Consider the following 21,448-nt stretch of genomic DNA (forward strand, 5'->3'; position numbering starts at 1 on the left):
TAAAACTGCAGACGCAGCTATGCATAGAATGCGGGCTGCTGCAGGGAGATTGCGGGGGATCCCAGCGGCTGGCCTCCCCGCCATCAGACATCTTATCAGGGGATAAGATATTTTTGCCCGGAATACCCCTTAAAAGGGGTACTGCGCCCCTAGACATCTTATCCCCTATCCAAAGGATAGGGCATAAGATGTCAGATTGCCGGGGTCCCGCAGCTGGGGACCCCCGCAATATAGCAAGCAGCACCCACCTGTAACTGCTTTCGGAAGCACTGGAGAATCTCAGGCTAATTCCTCCCGACCACGGGGAAGGAAGATCGTGACATCACGCCCCCTCCCATAGACTTGCATTGAGCGGGCGGGGCGTGATGTCACATGGGGTGGAGTCGTGACGTCACAATCTTCCTTCCCCGTGGTCGGGAGGAATTAGCCTGAGAGCCTCCAGTGCTTCCGGAAGCAGTTACAGGTGGGTGCAGCTTGCTATATTGTGGGGGTCCCCAGCGGCGGAACCCCGGCGATCTGACCCCATCTGTACCCCTTTAACATCTGGCCTGTATTTTTAAAAAGGTGTAAATCGAAAAGGCCCAAAAAATTGCCTGAGGCGCAGCAGCGCTGCGCCTAAATAGCGACACATCAATGCTAAAAAAACATTTGCATTTACTTTTTCTCTCCAACTTTTTATATAGTGCTCTGTTCTGTTCTGTTTTTTATGGAGAATTTTTTCTGCTGTATATACTCATCTATTTATATATTTGATGATTAAATAATATATAACATAATATAAACAATATGCAGGTTTCTCCCTTTGCATGGAATATTTGATATGGTGTCCTATGTAGGATTTTTTAACTACACTGCTCAAAAAAATAAAATAAAGAACGTCATGGTAAAGCATGATTTAACTGTCTGGGAGGTAGGTGCAGAGAATAGTTAGTGCGGAGGCAGGGAGAGGAAACAGGGAGGGCAGGGGAAAAAAGATTTATTGCAGGCTGAGAGAAGAGTAAGGGGAGATTACATAAATGCAGGGGCCGGGAGATGGCATGTAGACACTGAAGTGCAGCTTATTACTGATGGGGCTTCAGGAGACTTGGAAAGCTAGGTGGCATGCAGTATGCGTGCCACCCAGCATTCCCAGTCTCCCGAAGATCTCCAATATGGCTGCTTTATATACAGATATTCTTTTCAGGAGACTGGGGAAGCTGGGGAAGTACTGTGAGCACTTCTCTATTTACTGCTTTACACCCAGCTTTCCCAGTCTCCAGAAGAGCTTCAATATGGCTGCTTCAATATGGCAGTCTTTTCAATCTCCTAAAGAGATTATCCGTCTGCTAAAACAGCCATATTATATCATTGTTTCTGCAGAACACTACGCTGGGTCAGTATGTCTACAGCAAAGCTTCCCCATACATAAATCACCTGGTATTCTCTTCATGAATCAGGAGACCCAGGATGAACTTTACTAAACAGTTTTGTAACTGGTATAGACCGCAGTCTGTGACAGTGTTTCCCAACCAGTGTGCCTGCAGCTGTTGAGAAACTACAACTGCCAGCATGCCTTAGCAGCTTTTGGCTGTTCTGGCATGTTGGGAGTTGTAGTTTTGCAACAGCTGGAGGAACTCTAATTGGGAAACCCTGATCTAGGGTATAAACAGTCTGGATTCCAGACTGACTCATTTTATCTGCATTGATACTTTGTAACAAACTATCAGCACAGTTAAAGGGTTATAGGGTGGGTGTCCAACAAGGGGTCCCTAACTCAAATATGAGATATGTCTCACAGAAGATCCTCTGCTGAATTCAGTGAATCGGCTGCAGGTGACGGGCTTCGCCGGCCCAATTTACATATTCATTGTCTGTGACTCCACATCCTAATGAAGTGGGGTCACAAAGCCCTGCCCCCTGTGAAGCCCCACCTCCTGTGCACGATTCACTGAATTCAGCAGAGGATCTTCTGGGGGACATATCTCAGGACCTACTGGACATATGCGGTGACCCAGTAAGGAATACCGTATCCTGCCCATCCTGTCAGGCAGAGGTTGCCCTCAGTGTCCATCTTGGGCCCACTACTCAGGACACAGTATATTATATTGTTATGACATTGTTGTTATTTTAGAATTTTACTATGTTACTGTTTCTTTAAGTCTGTTAGCAGAGAAGGTGCAGAGTGGATCAGGTGACCTGTCTGCCCCAATAGGAGTCCTCCAAATTTCCCTGTATATAATGTAGGAGGGGGGGGGAGGAGCTGTCCAGACTACAGCTAGCAGAGCTCCTGTTCACAGTTAAGCTCCTGAGGTATAGTGTGGAGAAGTCAGAGAGAAGTGTGTGGTGATCTGAGGAGGCCTCAAGCTAATCAGAAATCCTGAAACCATACATCTTCTAAGGAAATTCCCCTACACTCAGGTGGACGCCAAAGCCTAGCAGTAAGCACTAAACCCTGGGGGAAAAAAGCAATAGTCTCCAGTCAGTCAGTATGCAGCAACAAAGTCAGCGTGGGTTGCCATTCATAACAAGTCAGTCATCATACAGCACAGCACAAACAACTACAAATCCCAGCAAGGCGATAGGCTTCCAAGGTTTACTCCGCACCTCCCTTTGCACCAATCTATGCTGTAAAGCAATCACTGTCTATCCTACCTCAGTAAAGACAGTTATCCGAAAACCTTGTATCGGGAGTATTTATTGCCCCGGACCATGTGTAGGCTAACGGTGCCCTGGCATCATGAAAAGGTTAATTCATGTTATCCACCCCATAGACACCACACATATTTAAGTAAGTGACCCCTCGTTGTACTCCTGCTCACCCACACTATAATACAGTGTATTGGGTTTAGTGTGGGTGAACAGGCTGACAGTTTTCCTTTAATACATTGGTGCTGCTGATTTATGTTACTGAGGACTATAAAAAATACCACTGCTGAGCCTACTCTCTAAGACCCTGGTACCAGAGGATAGGACTTGCCGCTCCATACTGTAAATTGCTGTAATACTCATGTGTCTATAGACTGTGACTTCTGTTAAAAGGAAAATAAAGGCAGCGAACAAGCCGGTTCCTTGTTTCTGTCTTGTGATGAGTGATTTTTGAGAGGAGACATGTGTACCACACCAGACTGCTGCCCTGAGATAGCATATGTCACTCAGCGCTGCCGCTAGACTCACTGCTCCAGCCTGAGCTGCCCTGCTACATTCTCTGTCATGTGCAAATATGCCAGGGCCTGATAACTGCTGCTGCCTGCCATGTGGTCTGCAAGGTTACAGGAGTCTGTCTTCATTCTGATGCACTGTATAAAAGTACAAATGGACTTCAAAGAGATATAGTGACTTACCTGATAAGATTACAGCATAGCCATATTTTTCCCCTATGGCAGTGCCCGAGGAAGGGGCATCTAGGATTACTCTGCGCCCAGCCATCTGTGAATTTGTTCAGAGAGATGCCAGCTGGGCTCACATTAGATAAAGCGGCCTCTCTGCAGGGCAGCAGATAAAACCATTACTCACTTGTGTTAATAAGGCAAATGACATGATAAATTCTTGTAATTTAACAATGGGTTCTGCAGCTTACATATGCACGACACTATAACTCTTCTTTACTGGTTCCTAATATTCTGTTCGGGTGCACTGCCCATGAAGCTTATCATCACTATCTCTATGTGGCATAATCATAGGCTATTGTATGGCTACAACCCTGCATGTCTTCTTCACTTTAGTTCTTAAAATATATTCAAGAAGTAGGAGGCTCATTATGAAAAGAGATTTAGGCCCCATTCACACAACTAAATTTAGAAAGGAAAATTTCCTTGCTGAATTCCTCTTATACATACTGGCTAGTACATCTTGGAGGGTGAGGGCTTGATGGTTCAGCAAGGTGAGTAGTGCCCCGTTTTGAAGATCATGGGTGATCTGTCAGTAACCCCAGATAACATCTTTAAGATGGTGCTTAGACTGTAGGCTGAACTAGTGTGGTACATACCACAGTGGGGATGAAAAGTTTGGGCACCCCAGGTAAAAATTAGTATTAATGTGCATAAAGAAGCCAAGGAAAGATGGAAGAATCTCCAAAAGGCATCAAATTACAGATTAGACATTCTTATAATATGTCAACAAAAGTTAGATTTTATTTCCATCATTTACACTTTCAACAGAAAACAAAAAAATGGCATCTGCAAAAGTTTAGGCACCCTGCAGAGTTAATATCTTGTACTGCCCCCTTTGGCAAGTATCACATCTTTTTGTAAATGCTTTTTGTAGCCAGCCAAGAGTCGTTCAATTCTTGTTTGAGGTATCTTTGCCTATTTTTCCTTACAAAAGTCTTCCAGTTCTTTGAGATTTCTGGGCTGTCTGTCACGCACTGCTCTTTTAAGGTCTATCCATAGATTTTCAATTATGTTGAGGTCAGGAGATTGTGAAGGCCATGGCAAAACCTTCAGTTTATGCCTCTTGATGTAATCCCCCGTGGATTTCGAGGTGTGTTTAGGATCAATATCCATTTGTAGAAGCCATCCTTTCTTTAACTTTAGCTTTTTCACAGATGGCATCAAGTTAGCATTCAAAATTTCCTTACATTTTATTGAATCAATTTTTCCTTCTACTCGGGAGATGTTCCCTGTGCCACTGGCTGCAATTCAACCCCAAAGCATGATTGATCCATCCCCATGCTTAACAGTTGGACAGAGGTTCTTTTCATTAAATTCTGTTCCCCTTCTTCTCCAAACGTACCTTTGCTCATTCCGGCCAAAAAGTTCATTTTTAACCTCATTGGTCAACAGAACTTGTTTCCAAAATGCATCAGGCTTGTCTGTATGTTCATTTGCAAAGTTCAAACGCTGATTTTTGTGGTGAGGACGTGGAAGAGGTTTTCTTCTGATGGCTCTTACATGAAGACCATATTTGTACAAGTATCTCTTTATAGTGGAACAGTGTACCACAACTCCAGTGTCTGCCAGATCTTTCTGGAGGGATTGTGCAGTCAAACGTGGGTTTTGAATAGTTTTTCTCACAATCCTGCTAGCTGTTCTTTCTGATATTTTTCTTTAACTTCCACTGTTCCTGATGACTGCCATTTCTTAATTACATTCCGAACAGAGGATATTGACATCTGAAAACGTTTTGCTATCTTCTTATAGCCTTCTCTAGCTTTGTGAGCGTCAACTATTTTCAGTTTCAGATTTCTAGACAACTGCTTAGAAGAACCCATGGTGCTGATTGTTGGGGCAAGGTCAGATGAGTCTGGGCATTTAAAACCTTTGAGATTGACATCACCTGGTCTTCCCAGATGATGATTGAGAACAATCCATGACACTGGCAGGTCTCAGTTTTGCAAAGGGGGCAGCGCATGCTATAAATTCTGCAGGGTGACCAAACTTTTGCAGAAGCCATTTTTTTGTTTTCTCTTATTTTGAAAGTGTAAATGATGGAAATAAAATCTAACTTTTGTTGACATATTGTAAGAATGTCTAATCTGTAATTTGATGCATTTTGGAGATTTTTCCATCTTTCCTTGGCTTCTTTATGCACATTAATACAAATTTTTACCTGGGGTACCCAAACTTTTGATCCCCACTGTAGAACAGTGCAGCATACACTTACCATGTCATCTGGCCCTTTAACCCCTTTTCACCTTTCAGCCCCGGGTGGTGTCCCCAGTGCATAGACAGGGTGACCAGATGCCCACAGCAGGTGGCAGGTGCGGGGAAGCAGCAGATGACAAGCAGTTGCTGGGAGAGAATGCCCACAGTGCTTACTGGCAGCAGGCAGAGCTCAGAAGTGCAATGGGTGTTGTTGTCCATGTCTGCTCAGACTCCGTGCAGAATTTCCATAGTATGAACAGGGCTTTAAATGAACAAGGAAACTCTACAGTTTACTGCTGTGCATATGTGGCTGCAATCTACGGCACCTTCTACATATACACTCCATCTAGATGTTGCCATAGTACTGAACCTATAGAAGCAAGAACACCCTTGTGTTATTGTCAAAACCTGCCCTGGAACCTGCAGAAGAAAAAGCTCCCTCTGCAGGTTACCATCAGCAACGGCATATACAGTAGAGTCAGAATGATGCAACATTCGGGGAAGATCTTTTGTAAGATCCCAGGGAAGTAGCAATCACTGGCAACAAGGTTATAAGACTTTTTAACTTAAAATAATTGGTTTCAATAGTTGCAATAATTCTCATATTGAGGACATCCATAGTCACCTGCAAAGCCTCAGAAAACCCAAAAACACTGAGGCTGGGTTCACATCACATTTTTAGCAATACTGGACCACATACGGCTGGAGGGAGCTAAAACCTTGCGCTCCCGTATCCCTGCCGTATGCCGCCCGTATGTAATTAATTTTAATGAGCCGACCGGAGTGAAACGCTGACTCCGGTCGGCTCATTTTTGCCCCGTATGCGGTTTTCCCACTGCATCTAAAACCGTAGTCGACCACGGTTTGAGGTCCGGTAGAAAACCGTATATGGGGCAAAAATGAGCCGACCGGAGTCAGCGTTTCACTCTGGTCGGCTCATTGAAATGAATTACATACGGGCAGCATATGGCAGGGATACGGCAGCGCAAGGTTTTAGCTCCTCCCAGCCGTATGTGGTCCCGTATTGGTAATATCGTGATGTGAACCCAGCCTGACACAGTCCTGCAGTAATGTTAAGTACAGCTGGATGTTGTATTGTCACTGACTCCAAGCAAACCCTGAATAAGTTTGTTTTTCCAAATCACACCTGTAGTTGCTCTGGTTATAGACATAAGATGAAGTTAGGCTAAGAATATGTTTCCATGTGCTGTATTTGGCTGCGTATTTTCTGCTGCCTATTTTCTTTCCAGTTGAAGTCAATGGAAAGCAAAATTTGCTAACCATTGACTTCAATGGGAAAGAAAATACGCAGCAGCAACGTACTCTAAATTACCATCTCTGATGCCCATATTTTAAATTGTGAGTGAACAATTATTCACAATGACAGACGACTACTGACTGCTGAAAATGGGATCTGTCATGTTGAATTTTCTTCACCCAAGTCAGCAGAAACTACATGAAAGGCATGAATTACCAGTTGAAGGGGCACTCCACTGGCCAGCGTTTTGGAACTAAATTTTCTGAACGCTGTGTGCATGCTGCGGGGATAGACCATGCCCCCTCGTGATGTCAGTGTGCAAACAGCGTTTGGAACATTTAGTTCCGAACGCTGGCCAGTGGAGTACCCCTTTAAGGCTAGGTTCACACTACAGAATTCCAACCGGAATTCCGCTCATGAATTTCGGCCGGAAATTCTGCTGCCTGAGGGTAAAATGCAGGTGAATGAGTTTTCCATTAAACCCATTCACACTGCAGAATTTTCAGGGCAGAATTTCTGTCTAAAGATTCTGATCTAAAAATGTTGCCAGAACATTGAACTTCCTCAGTGTTCTGGCGGAATCCATGCCACAGACATTGCAATCTACTGGGACGTCAATGTCTGTGTAGTCCTAGCGCCTGATTCAGTTTGCGTTGGCCGTACTTGTAGTCTACAGCCATAATTTTTCCAGCAGTGGATTCTGTAGTGTGAACCTGGCCTTACACCATTCACCACTTTGAACAAGTCTTCCTTCTTGATTTCTTATATTTCATTGGAGTTGGTTACCAAAAGACCCCATTATAAAATTGGAGTTGGGCACCATTAGTGTCTTCAGTGTAGAACTGGCACATCAAGCACCAAAGTTGTCCCTACAGACTCCGCCTCTGTTCAGATAAGTGCTATTTTACTGCACATTATATTAGTGCAACAAAATTTCTCCTTAAAGGGGTTCTCCGGTGCTTACACATCTTTTCCCCTATCCAAAGGATAGGGGATAAGTTGCCTGATCGCAGGAGTCCCGCCGCTGGGGACCCCGTTTGTAATCAGTCCCCGGAGTGTGTTCGCTCTGGGACTGATTACAGGCGACCACCGGGCTGGCGGCTTGTGACGTCACGCCTCCACCCCCGTGTGACGTCACGCTCCGCCCCTCAATGCAAGCCTACGGGAGGGGGCGTGATAGCTGTCACACCCCCTCCCGTAGGCTTGCATTGAGGGGCGGAGCGTGACATCACACGGGGGCGGAGGCGTGACGTCACACGCCGCCGGCCCTGTGGTCACCTGTAATCAGTCCCGGAATGCGACCCACGAAAGAGATTCCGTTTACAGGAAGCACATGAATAAAGGAAAGATACTATGTGTGGTGAACCAGGAGAGTAATGGTGACTACAAATGCAGGGTGTTGCAGTGGTAGTGTAGAGTCTGGTGGTATTAACCCTTGAATGTCGTGACGCCAGGGTGAGGTTTCCTCAATAGTAATGTTCCTACCACCAACCGTCCCACAAATGGCAGGGAAAAATAACAGAATGTCCACAGCAGATTTCAGGAAAAAAACTGAGAAAACTTTACTTGTGAAATTTATGAAACAGTCTTTTAACATAACAGTCTTTTCAAGAGTGAACCGGGATACAGGTTCCTCACAGGTTTTCTGGGACTTGGAAGCAATGAGCTTTTATGCAGGCCACTGTGCTACTAATTTAGAGGATTTGAGCTGATAGTAGTCACACAGGATTTGATAGATGGAGCTTTGAGTAACTCACGTTTAGTGGCTGCAGGTTCTTAGGCTTTGGCCTAGATGAATTAAATTAATGCTGATGAGATGCTTGCGCTTGTTGAAAGTGCAGGAACAAGAGCAGGAACTAAGGGGGACATGTATCATTGCATTTAGACCATTTTTCCCGTCTACAAATTTTGCGCAATTGCGCTTTTTTTGCATAGAGCTGCGTTTTTTTTGGTGGACAGTTTTCTAAAGTTGTCACCAGTTTGGTCTACAGTACACCAACTAATCCAGTGGACTGGTATTTATCAATTGCGCAAAAAAAAAGTAGATGGTTTTTTTTGCGCAATTGCGCTTTTTTGCAAGAAAAGTAGTCTAAACCTAAGAGTGCTAGCAAGGACTCGTAGAAAATGGCGGACGGTGGAAGATGCAGGTGGGGGATGCAGGAGCCGTCTCTCAGCACTGCAGTACTACAACTACTCCCATCATGGGACAGAATCTGTCCCATAATGGGAGTAGTTGTAGTACCGGAGCGCTGAGAGACGTACATCCCCTGTCTGCGGGACTCTATTGTGACTGTTAGGACTACTACTCCCATCATGAACAGACTCTGTCCATGATGGGAGTTGTAGTCCTGGGACTGAAGGACAGATCGCAGCAGGTCATTCTCCAGAGACCCGCTGCGATCTGCATTTATTAACTTAAAAACACGGCGGTATATGCGGCTCCACTGCGCTGCCGCCGGCTCCCGTATACAGATGTCACGATTCATAATCCCCGCCTCCGGGAGAGGGGAGCTCTGATTGGTGGAAAGCTATTCACCACTATTAGCCAATCAGAGCTCCTGACTTCTGGTGGGGATTATGAATTGTGACAGGTCTATACAGGGGAGCGAGTGGAGCCGCTTCTACAGTACTGCATACAATTGTTATGTGTACTGCCCCCCCCCCCAGACTAATAGTGACCCCTTCTACAGTATATAATTGTTATGTGTACTGTACCCCCCCCCCCAGACTAATACTGACCCCTTCTATAGTATATAATTGTTATGTGTACTGTACCCCCCCCCCCCCAGACTAATACTGACCCCTTCTATAGTGAGCGCTGGGACCGCTGTGTGATTGACAGGTCCCCAGCGCAAGTGTCCGGCCCCACTGACCTTTATATGTTATAAATCTTTATGATACACACTGCCCGTCCTCCTCTTCATTCTTCTCATACCGGAGACGCGCGGCTTCTGCTTTCACTATAGTCAGAGCGCCCCCTGCCGTTGTCTGACCCCAGCCCCGTGCAGTGTGGAGGCCGGGAGGGGGCGCTCTGTCTATAGACTATGATACAGAAGCCGCTCGTCTCCGGTATGAGAAGAATGAAGAGGAGGACGGGCAGTGTGTATCATAAAGATTTATAACATGTAAAGGTCAGTGGGGCCGGACACTTGCGCTGGGGACCTGTCAATCACACAGCGGTCCCAGCGCTCACTATAGAAGGGGTCAGTATTAGTCTGGGGGGGGGGGGGGCGGGTACATGAATACACATAACAATTATATACAGTACTGTAGAAGCGGCTCCACTCGCTCCCCTGTATAGACCTGTCACAATTCATAATCCCCACCAGAAGTCAGGAGCTCTGATTGGCTAATAGTGGTGAATAGCTTTCCACCAATCAGAGCTCCCCTCTCCCGGTGGCGGGGATTATGAATCGTGACATCTGTATACAGGAGGAGGGGGGAGGGGAGTGCAGCGTTGCCGCTGGCTTTTTAAGTTAATAAATGCAGATCGCAGCGGGTCTCTGGAGAATGACCTGCTGCGATCTGTCCTTCAGCCCGAGGACTACAACTCCCATCATGGACAGAGTCTGTCCATGATGGGAGTAGTAGTCCTAACAGTCACAATACAGTTTCGCAGCTGGGGGATGTGTAAGAGCCATCCCTCAGCACTGCGGTACTACAACTACTCCCATCATGGGACACAAAATTTCCCATGATGGGAGTAGTAGTCCAAGGGCAGACTGACGGATCTCAGGGGTCTCACTCTTGAGACCCCTTGCAACTTCTCCGCCCCTGCCCCCTAGTGATGACATCATTAGGGGGCGGAGCTTCACAGTCCAGGCCTGAAGCCAGGGTGGTAAGTATGGCTCTGTTCTCATTATGCGTTTTGCATAATGGGAACAGAGCCTTTTTGGCAGTGTGTTCCCAAACAGGGAGACTCCAGCTGTTGTTTACCTACAGCCCCCATGATGGGAGTTGTAGTTTAGCAACAATTGGAGGCTCCCTCTTTAGGAACACACTGCATTATGTGCGCTCTACCCAGGGGAGAGCGCCAAAAATGTCATTTCAGATAAGTGAATGCAGAGGACTACCTGAGATTCGGTGGAGTATGACGATGACTAGCATTTTTTTAATGTCAATAAAAGGGTTAACGAGGGCTGTGGGGGAGTGTTTTTTTAAATCCATTTTTTATTTCATGTGTTGTGTTTTTTATCATTGAAATTTCAGGCTTAGTAGTGGAAGCCGTCTTGTAGACGGAATCTATTACTAAGCTGGGCTTAGCGTTAGCCCCGAAAACAGCTAGCGCTAACCCCCAATTATTACCCCGGTACTAACCGCCACAGGGGTGCCGGGAAGAGCCGTTACCAACAGGCCCGGAGCATCAAAAATAGCGCTCCTTGGCCTAGGCGGTAACAGGCTGGGGTTATTTAGGCTGGGGAGGGCCAGTAACAATGGTCCTCGCCCATCCTGGTAATGTCAGGCTGTTGCTGATTGGTTGGTGTCTGATTGACACTGAAAATAGGGGGAAGCCTATGTGTTGTTTTTTTTTTGTAATAAAAAAAAGTGTGTGGTTCCCCATATTTTCAGTGTCAGTCAGATACCAACCAATCAGCAACAGCCTGACGTTACCAGGGTGGACGAGGACCATTGTTACTGGCTCTCCCCAACCTAAATAACCCCAGCCAGGAGCGCTATTTTTGACACTCCAGGCCTGTTGGTACTGGCTCTTCCCGGCAACCCTGTGGCGGTGGGTAACGGGGTAATAATTGGGGGTTAGCGCTAGCTGTTTTTGTGGCTAACGCTAAGCCCGGCATTGAAAAAAAAATGTATTTAAAAAAAAAAAAAACACTCCCCACACAGCCCTCATTAAACCTTTTATTGACATAAAAAAAAGCTGGTAATCATCGCAATACACTGAATCTGACGTACTCCTCCCCATTCACGTATCTGAAATGAGAAAAAAAAAAGGTTAGGACATCATTTGCGATCTCGCCTGGTGAGTGCGCCCATACTGCAGTGTGTAACAGGGAGCCTCCAATTGTTCTTGTCTGCCTACTGTATCCTGTATGTACAGTCATCTATAGATGGCGGTATATACAGGAGAGCGCACAAAGATTTAACTCAGAACTGCAGTGTGGGTTAACTCTTTCCTTGCTGGGCTCCTGTATAGTATACATGGATACACTATGCCCCCTGTATACTATACAGCGGGCGGAGGTAAGTAGTGATGCTCTGCACCCTGTATATGTATATGCTATACATCACTTCTTACCTCCTTACACTCCGTGGGGCGGGCGCTCTGCATCCGACCCATGGAGTAGTACCTGCAGTGAAAAAAATGCACACAGGGTACAAAAATGTTTGTTTCCGCACACCAGCAAAAATGCAAGAAAAAACACAAGGGGGGAGATTAATCAAAACCTATGTAGAGGAAGAGCGGTGCAGTTGCCCATAGCAACCTATCAGATTGCTCCTTTCATTTTTGTAAAGAAGCAATCTGATTGGTTGCCATGGGCAACTGCACTACTCTTCCTCTGTACAGTTTTTGATAAATCTCCCCCAAGAAAAATTACCAAAATGCAGGAAAAGCTGGGACCGTTTTTCAGGCGTTTTTGCTGGTGGACAAAAAAAAAACCTCAGTGGAATCCTGAAAAACAATAGAACAAAATCCCAGCGTCCAGGATACACCACTATTCCTGTGAGGTGTAGAACAGGTCTACAAATATAACTTTGTGGAGATTTAGACCATTGCACGAAATTTATCATGGGGCTTGCACAAGTTTGATAAATTTGGAGAAATTGCTCCAAATTTAGACCAAACAAAATGATCTACAAAAAACGTCTACCAAAAACAACATTGATACATCTCCCCCTAAGAGCGCAAATTGATTGACTACAGCCCTTTATATAATAAGGGACTGGACTAAGCTCATTGGTTGACCCAGTGAACTCTGGGTACATCACATGACCTCTAAGGTCCTTGAACATTTTATACATCACAACCGTACATCATGTGGCCACTAAGGTTCTGTACATATATTTTCTATACATTAAATAAATATAAACACACTTTACATGAGGCGACCAAGGGTAAGCCCTGCAGGAGAGCCCTATATGAATGGAGGGACTCTAACTGAGGGGACTTTAGACAAGGGACAGGACAAGGTCCTGTACCGGGACACCACAGATGTAAGATGACACAGCACAAGACACTGAACTCCTCAAACCGTCTGAGGGATAAAGCTGCCATCTGCTGGGGCACCGGGGTGACATCCTCTGCCCGTAATTAGCTGAGCACAGATTATGCTTTAGGTGTCTTTAGCTAAGTGTCAGCCTCCAGCCGATCAGCCCAGCTTGTGAGTCTCAATCAGGCAACGAGGGATTAAGGCAAAGCTTCCTTAAAATTCACCCGTCTTATAACACAATGAAAATGGTGACACAGGAAATGATTAAGACTGAGGGATGAATGTATGTAAATCCCAGCCTCAGCAAAGGATCCAAATCCTCACTGTAGGTGCAACGCTGTACCAGAGCAAAACATGGTGGGAAAAATAGCGTTCAAAGCTTAATGCACCAATTGAGGTGATTTACATTTACTGTGTATTTATTTAAAGTGCAAACAAAAAGGAACTACAACAAATAAAAATATAAAGAGTAAAATTGAGGCATAGCTAGAGGCAGCTTATGGGTCATATGCCACAGGTGCTGGGTGTCCGGGGGTGGCAAGAAATCCATTGAGCCTTACCTTAGCCAAAATATTTAGATACAAGTCTGATGCAACAAACTGAATGGGGGAGATTTATCAAAACCTGCCCAGAGGAAAAGTTGCCCATAGCAACCAATCAGCTCGCTTCTTTCATTTTTAACAAAGCCTCTGCAAAATGAAAGAAGTGATCTGATTGGTTGCTATGGGCAACTGGGCAACTTTTCCTTTGCACAGGTTTTGATCATTCTTCCCAATATAACCAAAAAAAAAATGCATCTAAGACCTAAGGCTATGTTCGCACAGAGTATTTTAGCACATATTTTGATGCCTTTTCACGTGTCGAGAATATATGCCGCACACTGTAAACTGCAAGGTGTATGTTTTTAGGGAAAATTTAAATATGCCAAAATAAGCGACATCACGATCGCCAGTTAGCATTATAGAATGGGGATAATTGACATTCATGACTGCAATTAAAAATGCAAAGTATCAAAATATGATGTATAAATTAGGGATTGACCGATTATTGGTTTGGCCGATATTATCGGCCGATATTCACGATTTTGGACATTATCGGTATCGGCAATTACCTTGCCGATATGCCGATAATGCCCCGCCCCCCGGCCCGCCTGCACGGCCAGAGACCACCACCGCCACTGCCCCATTGGACTAGGGAGGACAGGCAGGGGGAGAGAAGCGGGCGGCGGCGGTCTCTGGGTCCGCAAAAGCCACTGCAGTTCATTGATTTAAAGCGCCCGCTTTAAATCATTGATCTGCAGTGGCTTCTGCGGGGCCTGGTGGGGGGGTGGGGGAAATAGCCGATAACTTATACCGGAATATCGGTATAAATGATCGGCTATTGGCCCGAAAGGTCACAGATTATCAGTATTGGTATCTGCCCTAAAAAAATCGATATCGGTCGATCCCTAGTATAAATGCGAAGACACCTATTGCATTATGGCGTATTTTATCCTCGGGTATGAATCTGCTGTGTGTGCATAATTTCTAGGAGGCAACTTGACCCCATCCCAGCCAGTGACATGCAGGCCCCCCTCTCCTCTATTCCTTAGAGTAGTATTTTCCACCCAGGGTGCCTCCAGCTGTTGAAAATCTACAACTCCCAGCTTGCCCGGACAGCCGAAGGCTGTCCGGGCATGCTTGGAATAGTAGTTTTGCAACAGCTGGAGGTACCCTGGTTGGGAAACACTGCTCTAAAGAATAGAGGAGAGGGCCCATGTACACAGTCAAATAAACAGTGGTGTGATATTGTAGTTCAAAAAGATATTATTATTCTTATTATTAACAATAATATATTTATATATTATATATAATAAATTATATATTATTAACACTATTATATAATATATTATGTACATTATATTATATTTATATATCATATATATTATTGTTATAACTATTATAGTGATACAATAGATTTTTGTCTTGAATGCAGAGGAACAGCACATCTGATAGCAGACTACCCCTCCTCATGTATCTACATTGTTACGTCAATTTAATAAACAGGATTGGAGTAGGTTAATAAGAACTCCGTACCTGCACCCCCGGTGGGATGGCTCCATTGGTTACTGCCCCCCAGAGATTTTGTTCCTCCATCCCCAAACCCCACAGAGCTTAGAGGAGCTAATTGGTTGCATTTCTCCCGTCCTACGTGTTACCATTATTATTTTGTATAACGTTGCTTAGCAATCCCTCACTTAACCCTTTAAGGCCTGCACCAAGTCTAGCTTTGATGATGACTGTTGTAATGGTATAAACATATAGAGGGTGAGGGGGGACATCACTGTTGGCTCCAGGTATCCCTTACTGTAGAAATTGTGAGCCGCAGGCAGTCAGTGTTTGACATATTAAATTTACATGAAGCTCCGGAGACCTGATCGGTCACCTGATGCACTGGTAAATGCTGCTATATATATAGTGTCACGTGAAATCGTAAACAAGTGTAAAAAGTGACATAGAGCATTAACACACAGCGTGGAAATTATATAAATGTAATCAGGCAGGTAACCGAAGCTATATACCTGTTTCTGTTATAATTGTTACACAAATAGTATATACTGTATACAGAACTGAAGATCTTAGAAATAGGAGCCATAGATGCCGGATTCCTTACTTATCTATTACTAGCTAAGTATCCAGCATTGCCTGGTCTTCCTACCTTGACAAAGAGGAAAAGCAACAATGATGCTCTCATCCTCATATCCTGTCTTCAAATTCTGTTCTTCTATCCCAACCTCATACCTCGTCCTCATCTCCTGTTCTCATATTCCGACCTCATATCTCATCCTCATATTCTGTCCTCATATCCCAACCTCATACCAGTTCTCATATTCCATCCTCATATCTTGTCCTCACACCTGTCATATCCCAACCTCATATTCCCAACAAATATCTTGTTCTCATATCCTGTCCTTATATTCTGACCTAATAGCTCTCATATCCCGTCCTCATTTTTCATCTTCATATTCTGACCTTATACCTCGTACTCATATCCTGAACTCATATCTTGTTTTCATATCCCGTCCTCATACCTATCCTCATACCAGTCATATCTCGACCTCATATCCTGTCCTCATATTCCGTTTCCTATCCTGTTCTCATATCCTGTCCTCATACCTGACCTCATATCCTGTCTTCATATCCTGACCTAATATCCCATCCTCATATCCTTCTTCTTATCTCAACCTTATAACCTGTCCTCATATTCCGACCTCATATGCCATTTTCATGTCCTGCCCTAATATCTTGTCCTCATATCCTGTCCTTATATCTTGTCCTAACATCCCATGCACATATTCCCTTTTCTTATCCCATTCTCATATCCTGTCCTCATACCTGTCATATCCCGACCTCATATCCTGTCCTCATATCCCATTTTCAACCTCATATTTTATCCTCATATCTCAACCTCATATCTAGAGCGAACTTACAGTAAATTTGATTCGTCACAAACTTCTCGGCTCGGCAGTTGATGACTTATCCTGCATAAATTAGTTCAGCTTTCAGGTGCTATGGTGGGCTGGAAAAGATGGATACAGTCCTAGGAAAGAGTCTCCTAGGATTGTATCCACCTTTTCCAGCCCACGGGAGCACCTGAAAGCTGGACTATTTTATGCAGGATAAGTCATCAATTACCGTGCCGAGAAGTTCGTGACGAATTGAATTTACTGCAAGTTTGCTCATCTCTACATGAGTCATATCCCGTTCTTATATCACATTCTCATGTATCATTCTAATAACTGTCCTCATATCCTGTTTTCATATCTCGGTCTCATATCCCGTCCCCCGCACCAACTATTCCCTATTTTCTGCACCGGCCTGTCAGATAGTCAGCAGGATGTTTAGAAGTCCTTGGTAATGTCTGCAGCCTAAGTGTGAAAAGAGACTTCAGACAAAAAGCGCAATCCTTGCAAATGCGGATGGTTTATTTAACTCTTAAAATTTTTTAGTTGACATATAAATATAGGTTGTTTAGCATTTGTTCACTTTCCTTACATGAAGCCCAGGTCATCTCAAACCCCCTGTTTCACCTCTAAATACTGTGTCATGATAGAGAGCCACCTAGTTGTGGAGTTCTTGAATATGCTTGGAAAGCTTTGATCAGCACAATGAGGTTGCAGTTGTTGACTACAGTCTTTAGGGCTGAGATGTTAACACGAGTTATTACCAGTCTAATAGCAACAAGATGTTATGATAGTTATTTCCTTAAGAAACAAGAATACACAAGTATCCTGGCATCTTGAGAGGGTCGGAGTCCTGGAAGCTCAGCCAGAATCCCAGCGCTTCTGTGCTTTAATTTAATTTATTATCTACATTGATTTATAGCCACATGCTTGAATTGTTTAAATGGCTGCTGGCAATAAGTGGCGGGTTTTAATAAACACATATTACTGAGGGACGCGGCTTTCTCATGTGAATTAATGGGGCATCTCTGACCTCGGCTACTTGTGATATAAATTCAGGAGATGATCTGGAGAACGAGAGTTGTTACCTCAGGGCGATACCTGATTTTTATATTGTTCAGTGCCTGCTGCTTTTTACCCTAGGGCAAAGCTGTGAATCCATCTTCATTTCATTGTCTATCGAAGCCTGATTTAGTCTGCAATCTATCACCTGTCTCTTAAAGGGGTACTCCGGCCCTAAGACATCTTATCCCCTATCCAAAGGATAGGAGATAAGATGTCTGATCGCGGGGGTCCCGCCGCTGGGGACCCCCGCAATCTCTCATGCAGCACCCACCTGTCTAAGCTGCACGCAGAGCTGGAGGCTCCGTGTCTGACGCCTCACGAATACGGAGCCGGAGTATCATGATGTCATGACTCCGCCTCTTGTGAAATCATGCCCCGCCCCCTCAATGCAAGTCTATAGGAGAGTTGGAGTGCTGCACTTGTGAGTCTCCGGCTACCTCAAAGAGCTGCATGGAGGAGGTGTGTCAGCCATCATTTTGTACGGTGGATGGCACGCCGCATTCAGGAGGAGAGCCGTGGTGCCATGCAGGAGATCCAGGATAGCATAGGGACTTAAAGGGGCATTTATTATTGTGTTTCGAGCTGTTTTTGTGTGTTGACTTGTCGCACATTTGGCGCAGCGCTGCACCAAGGGCTATTTTTTGTGACTTTTGGGCTTACAACTTTTTCTAAAAAGTGCGTACAGCTGTTAAGGTTACTTTTATGCAGTGGTAATGAATTTATCAACTGCGACTTTTCGTATATTTGGTGCAAAAAACACCTAAAAGTCGCAAAAATACACCAGCCCAGGCTAAGCTTAGCTGTTTGGTGTATTTGAAGAGTGAAATTTCAGAAAATGTGTACCTTCACAAAATTTATCAAATGCCCTGTGACCATTTTACAAATTGAGTGCTCCTACACATGCAACTTACACCCACAATGACAAATGCCCCCGTAAGTTGAGTACTCCTTTAAGTATAGCTTTCCCATAGACCAATGGTCTCCAAACTTTAGCCCTGCAGACATTACAAAACTACGACCCCCAGCATGCCCGGACAGCCAACGGCTGTCCGGGCATGTTGGGAGTTGTAGTTTTGCAATATATCTAGGGCCACAGTTTGGAGACCACTGTCATAGACAAATATATTGTAACTCAGTGGGGATCCTATAACTAACCTTATTTGTCATTCAAGTGTTCATATTGGGCCTTATCCATTACTGGGCCTTTAACATTACTGTTAAACAAATATAAGTAAAAATGATTATGATTGATTTTGTTATTTATTAAGGAAATTGGGCTGGTATGGTCAGCTTGTTTGTCACTTCCCCATCATTAATATGCTACACTCAATAGACCATGTATGCTACAACATAGTAACTATAATGTGTTACTATTATAATGTGTCTTTTATAATTTGCTGACTGTTATTTTATCTGCCCCTATTATCGCCTAGTCCCGATGTACCCATCTCCAGCCCGTGACATTGGATTTAATGGATCTCTCAGATCTGTGCTGCTCTAGCAGTAACACATCGGCTCTCGTCATACTCGCTGACATATTGATCCGCAACTTGGTATCATATTAATACATTTGGTGAAATTGCTTCAAACAAGCAGCATATGTCTTGCTGTCAATCACCCCTAGGGCTGGAGGGGTTGTGTAATAAAACAGAGGATTAGGAGAAAACATTCAGAACTCCAAGTCATATATGATAATCACAACTTGGGTGACAACCACTTGTGGTCATTGGTCAGTCAGTCCACACAAATGCTCAGGATGAACATAACAGCTAAAGAAGCCCTCCTGGTTAGAACATTTCTGATGTACATCTAAGCGTACGTTCACACAGCAGAATGTCCACCTGGAAAATTTCCGAGCAGACATTCTGCAGACAGTGGGTGCTGGAGCTATGACCGCTCCGAAATGCACCATCTCCATAGACGGCTATCCATTTCCGAGCAGATTCTAAGGAAAGAAAGGACTCAGTAGCAGAAATTCCGCTGGGTGCAGAGTGCAGCAGAATTATTTACATAAGGAACTGCGGGCCCCACTGACCACAGACCCTCAGGCATTGCCCTAAAGCCATGTTCACACAATGTTTATTGCTGACATTTTCAGCCGTAGAAAAAAATACTTGACCCAAAAAAACATAAAAAATGTCAGTTTTTAAATTTGAAAAAGAGTACATCGATAAATTTTATGGCCATAAAAATGATGACTGCAAATGTAATGTATGTGTGTGTAAATGGTCATTTTACTGTCAAATTCAAAAGAACTCAATGGTAAGCAAAATGTTAGATTGTTCACTTTCCGCTTCGAGCCCCCGACGGGTTAGGACCTAGCCGAGTGCACACGATGGCAGATTGGGACACCGCCCTTGTCAGGTCCGAGACTCCCGAAATGAAACTGTTTGGGAAATGGAGTATGGATGACGTCCAGATCAGTGACATCTCCCTACAGGATTACATTGCCGTGAAGGAGATGTATGACAAGTTTCTGTCTAACAGTGGAGGAGTTGTAGTTTCTGCCCCCCATGCTGTCAAGTCAAAGGTTTCCATGAGGCCCAGTGCCCCAATGTGGAGCATCTGTCAAACTCCCTACTGATGCACGGGAGGAACAATGGCAAAAATCTGATGACCATCAGGATTGTGAAGAATGCCTTCGAGAACATTAACCTGCTGACTGAAGAGAACCCTCTGCAAGTATTGGTGAACGCCATCATAAACAGCGGCCCCCGTATTGGTACCGCTGGAATAGTAAGGAGACAGACTGTGGATGTGTCCCCTCTCCGAAGAGTCAACAAGGCTATCTGGGTTCTCTGCACCGGTGCTTGTAAAGCCACCTTCAGGAACATTAAGACTATTGCGGAATGTGTAGCCGACGAGCTGATCAATGTGGCCAAGGGCTCTTCTAACTCCTACCCCATCAAGAAGAAAGATGAACTGGAGAGAGTTGCCAAGTCCAACCGTTAAGTCGCCACAAACCTCGGCTCCTGTTTTACTTCAAATAAAAGAAAATATTTCAGTCGAAATGGCAGATTGTTGCCCATGAATGGGCACAAATGTGTGGTGGCCCAGTACAGGAGTTGCACCCCTGTACCATTGCTGCCCTGTCAGTCAGACTCCATTCCATGACCCCTGGGCCTCCCCTTCACCTATGTGCCCTGAATAGTTAAACAATGTTCCAATGCAATTTACATAATTTGTTCTATACCTTTAAGTACTGTTGTCATGTGATTGTAACCACGGAAGGTACCAGTGACCATGTGACCTACAGGGTGACCTATGGGACCCCTCTAGAGTCTCCCCCATAGAAACACTGGGTGGAGCTAGTTCAGTCTCTTGTCCCTGCTTAGCTGAGTTGCCGTGAGGTCAAATCTGGAGAGAGTATCTGGTGTCCTAAAGAGTCCTAAAAAGTCTACCATGCAGCCACGGATCCACAAGTCCACTACCCCCCAGGTCCAAGTCAAAACCTGGTAAGCTACAAACGGGGTGAAGTCAGTTATAGTCAGTCTCAGTCAAGTCAGTCAAGTATTCTGTATTAAGTCAGCATAGCCCTGCATCAAATTGTCCAAGTCCACTACAAGTCCTAGCAAGCCCTGTGGTCTCTGAAGTCACTGGTCACCTCCTTGGGCCTAGCCAAGCTGTGTAAACTGTTACATCTGTCTGACTCAGTAAAGCTGCTGTTGTTCCGTAACTTGGCGTCGGAGTCATTATTTGCCCCCCGTGCCTAGTCCCAGATCCGGCAGTATACCTTCGGGTGGTGTAGAGGATAAACTACGCCCTGGCATCATGAATACAAGGGGTTAAAGCCATCTGCCCCTAGGGTAATTCCATCTGCCCTCATCACACCCTCACCACAATTATATTGTGTGAACATGGTCTAATGGTCAATCCTAAACCCTATGATTATCATCAGTTACAATGCTGCACCTGAAAAGGTGGGCTCCTGGAAGTTTTGGGCTATGTTTGCATG

The 21,448-nt window shown here is 44.7% G+C and overlaps 1 long non-coding RNA gene and 1 pseudogene across 2 annotated transcripts in view; one reads left to right on the forward strand and one right to left on the reverse strand.

Annotated features, from left to right (window-relative positions):
- LOC130277620 (uncharacterized) overlaps nucleotides 1-13,625 on the reverse strand; it is a 62,111-nt gene extending 48,486 nt beyond the window's left edge. For both annotated transcript variants that reach the window (XR_008845495.1, XR_008845494.1), the window contains exons 1-2: nucleotides 13,547-13,625; nucleotides 3,321-3,461 (exon numbers count right to left, since the gene is read on the reverse strand). This is a non-coding gene — a long non-coding RNA (uncharacterized LOC130277620). The remainder of the gene's footprint in view (nucleotides 1-3,320; nucleotides 3,462-13,546) is intronic.
- A 6,203-nt stretch (nucleotides 13,626-19,828) lies between these two features.
- Nucleotides 19,829-20,445, forward strand: LOC130277621 (40S ribosomal protein S5-like; annotated as a pseudogene).
- The last annotated feature ends 1,003 nt before the right edge of the window (nucleotides 20,446-21,448 follow it).

Source organism: Hyla sarda, chromosome 6 (assembly GCF_029499605.1).
Source record: "Hyla sarda isolate aHylSar1 chromosome 6, aHylSar1.hap1, whole genome shotgun sequence".
Taxonomy (NCBI): Eukaryota; Metazoa; Chordata; class Amphibia; order Anura; family Hylidae; genus Hyla; species Hyla sarda.